The 4167-nt window shown below is 36.1% G+C and overlaps 1 pseudogene; it reads right to left on the reverse strand.

The window, feature by feature from the left end:
* Positions 1 to 1096: 1096 nt before the first annotated feature.
* Positions 1097 to 2908, reverse strand: LOC141249528 (uncharacterized; annotated as a pseudogene).
* Between the last annotated feature and the right edge of the window lie 1259 nt (positions 2909 to 4167).

The raw sequence follows: 4167 nt of genomic DNA on the forward strand, positions 1-4167 counted from the left end.
AACGTGTGTATTCTGAACGGAAAATTCGGCATGGGCATTGTTTGTCATGATTCAGCGAGAAAGCTCATCCGGGTTGACAGTAGGCGTTGCAAATTCTCAGGAGGCGTCCGAATGGCAGAGGGCCTTGCATTACTACTGGGGTTCAAATTGCACTAGAAAGTGGCTTCTTTGGTGTGTGCTTTGAATCAGGTTGCAAGAAACTAGTGGACAACATCAATTCTCGTCACACCGAAACCTCGTACTATGATTTAGTACTTTCAAAAGATCAACTCGCTTTCTTCTCATTTTATGGATATTTCTTTTGTACACGTCAAACGTTTTCTAAATACGATTGCACACTTAGTTGCTAGGCTTTGTTTCGAATCAGGTTCTAATGTATCTTTTGGTTTGTAACTTTCCACGAGGTATTTCTAACCTGGCGAGTCTTGGTTTAATATTATACTACATGTTAGTAGAATAGAGATTGAGAAGATCAAAGAAATTAGAGAGCTTTTGAGTTCAGTAGTTGAGGAAAACTGATTCCTTAATTGAATAATTTAGAAACTGCTCTAACTTACACTAAGATAACCGACCTCATTAACTACCTCTTTGATCCATGACTAAGTATGGAACTAATCCACTACCCTTCACATAACCGACTCTTACATTTAAGCTAGAAATTGAATTACAGAATTTCATTAAATGATAGAAATAACTGAGAGACATAAAACTGCTAAACTTCTATAACAGGTAACGAGATTGAATTATATTTTAACACTATAGGCCCTTTTCGAAAAGAAACTAGTGACTTGAAAATTCATATGATCACTTGCAACAAGTCAACAAGGAGAAGAAAAAAAATCTGAACTTTCCATTCCTTGTGCTGAATCGGCTGTTGTAACGTTATGTGTTTTAAGACAAAAAAAAAACAATTGAAAGAGCATGAACTAAAATCTCTAGATATGCTTTACCTAATAATAAAAGCCTAAAATATGCAGCTAAATAAAACCTGCTTCCCTATCTAACCAAAAATGCAGGATAGAAAATCAACATCAGTAAGAAAATTTTCTCTTAAAGTGAATTACCCTACATCTGATGATACCTACTTGACCTACTTTCATATCTTCTGCTTCCTCTTTCTATCATCTTCTTCCTCCTCATTTTTCCAGTCAAAGGCTCTTCCATGATCGTCGATAGCCCTGCAAAAAACGAAACACAAACAAATTATACTCAAAAAACAAGAAACCAAAAATCAATAGTACTGAAGCACACCTGAAATGTAACTCCTCTCACTATCCACACAAGATTTCATTTCAGCACCTCTAAAAAGCCAAGTAGCCTCCATTTGCTTACTGATCATCTTAGCAGCATAATGTGGGATCTTCAAATACTTATCAGAACCAAACCTCATACAACAATTCACGAACATTATACAATCCAAAAAACTCTCCCTAGCCAATCCTTTCATATCATAAGCTTGTGACCTTCTCCACAAACTCTTACCATGTGAATTAATCGGTTTTGTTAAACAAGAGCTCGTGTCGTGTCTCTAATCACCGCATCATAATCTCTCATTAACAAATAACATTGAGCTCTATTACTATAAAGCACTACTCTTTCCTTCCTCATCTTTATAGGGACACAAATCCAATGCTTCAGAATACTTTCTCAATGCTTCATCCACATTTCCTGACCAAAACAATTCGTTTCCTTGCTTCTTAATCAACTCAACCGACCCTAATCTCTCCTTAATCTTGTCACTAGAGACCATCTTTTCTTGCCTCCTGTCCAGAAATCCCAATACTTCCTCTATTACCTCTTCAGCCTTCTTGGACAAACATTGTTTATGGTTTGAGACAATTATGTTTATAATCGCTTCACCCACATTTGATCTTCCTCCCAAGCTTTTGATCTCTATTAGATCAGAAAGAGAAGAAATCGCAGTATCAATGACTTGCGGCCTTGTTTTTGGGTCTTTAAGAAGTAAAAGAAGACAATCAATACCAATGTATTGCCAATCATCAGATGATCTTGAGAGATTAGTTAAACTCAATATAACATCATCCAAATCAGCAACACATCTTCTACCAACTTTACTATAACAAAGGATCCTTATAAGCCCAAATCCAGCTGGCGATACGTCATTAACTAAACCTCCCCACATTCCACATAACTCCTTCAAAAAATTCTTCCTAGAGCAAATGAGATTAACGGATCTATTTTTGTAAGCAAAGCAGTTTAAAAGATAAAGAGACCAACATTGTAGTTGACTAGCCCATTCTTCGGCCTTACGGTTCTCCATTTCTAAACCACCTATTCCTCTTGTGAGAAGATCACAGTGGTAATGAAGCCTTTTTCTTCTATCTTGAACCGATACAAACATTTTATAAACGACATCAAGACAGCAAGAAGACAAATCCATAGATAGTTTAACTACCTCTTCTTCGTATTCAGCCAATGCTTCAAAAGTTGACTCAAAGCTCGCTATATGACCGAGTGCTCTAACTGCCACCCTTTGCTCAACCCAACTGATTTTCCCTCTTAAAAGCTCCATAAGAGGTGGAATAACACCACCTTGAACGGCTTTAATGGAAAAATCTGGTCTATTCATGGTGTATGAACCTATAATATGAGCTGCATAGTAAGGAATGTATATATTTTGGTGTCTAAGAAGCCAATCTCTATCACTAACTCCTTTTTCTATAAAACTCGCCATGCACTCAAAAACACCGAGAGAAGGGAAATCCGGTTCATCTGGGCAATTCATTGCTAAGTTCCATAAGCCACTTAGCACATTAACATGATCATGGCTTTCGAATAAGGGTAAATCATGGAGGAAGAGAGAAATTTTGGCTCTTTTAATGGAGGGTCTGGTTTCTTTCAGGATGCAGAAGAAGCAAGACGATTTAGTGCATGCTTTGTTGTACATAAGCTGATGCTAGATGCGGTTGTGTTAGTGGGGCTAATGTTCTTTGTTTTGTTGTTATGGTGATCCATTGTCTGAGTAACAAGGATTCAGAATTAGGGTTTCAGGTGGTAATGGGATATAATATAAAGATTTGGAATATGAATGGAAAGTTTGGCAGTGGATCTTTGTATTGTAGTGGCTTAAAAAAGAAGTGGAACTGTGGAAGGTGCCTTTTTGAACAGGGTTAGTTCGGATTAAGAAATTAGTTAGTGACTTAGTGGGATAATTAGAATCATTAGTAAAATTTCTTAGTGGTGTTATTAATTAACAATACAGCACACTAAGTTGGACTATCTACTTAGTAGTACGTAATTAAGCATGCAGGGATGCTGAGAAGCCGGGCTAATGCCCCAGAATCAACTACTAAACATTTTAAATTTGCATTAGTAACTGCAGATTAACGTTAATGTTTACCAGAAATTTGTTTCCCCTTTATAATTGACTGTGATTAAGACAAATTAGGAAAAGGAAGTTCAAGTAGAGACCAGGATAAGTTCAACTAGTTTTTAAACTTCTCTAAAATAAAACAAAGCTTACATTTTAATGTTAATCATACTGTCTGGAACCCATCTGTTAGTAACTTTTCATTTGTCAAAAGGCCTAATGACCCTCTACTTGCTATAAAGAGCTTTAAAGTAACCTATGGCTCTAAATGGACATGTTTTTCAACTTACTGAAGAAAACAATTCCAGTTTAACATCTAGTTTCTTTTACTTGTATTGGTTCGCAGTAAAAAAGTTCCATTTTTGTACTTCAGAAGAACTATACCTAGTGCAGTGTTGCAGCACATAAGATATCAAAGTAACCCAGAAAGTGATTAGTGAGAATTATTATAGAACATACAAGTGTGCTAACTGCATATTAAATGGATTATGGACCACAGTATGGGATTAAGGATGTGGAGAAGTGGTCCTAGAAATAACGGGCAAGCTAGATATAATACTAATCAAAAAGTGAGAGATTCCCAACATATATGCAGCTATTACATGAATGTACAATATAAGTAATATAACACAGCCTGAAAAGCATACTTTTGCCTAGTTCTTAATTCATAATCATTCCCTAAACATCCATTGTTAAATGTAACAGTTGTACTTGAGCCTTAAGTGGTCCTCTTGATTGAAAATCCTTGTTCTTATAGAGGTGTGCAGAGACTACTTTCTTATAGGGCCGCGTGTAACCTAACTATTTTCCTTAGATTTTTATCATGATTTTAAAGA

The sequence above is a fragment of the Phyllobates terribilis genome, unplaced genomic scaffold, assembly GCF_046119375.1.
Source record: "Phyllobates terribilis strain yellow unplaced genomic scaffold, ASM4611937v1 Scaffold_4726__1_contigs__length_57779, whole genome shotgun sequence".
In the NCBI taxonomy this organism is placed as follows: domain Eukaryota; kingdom Metazoa; phylum Chordata; class Amphibia; order Anura; family Dendrobatidae; genus Phyllobates; species Phyllobates terribilis.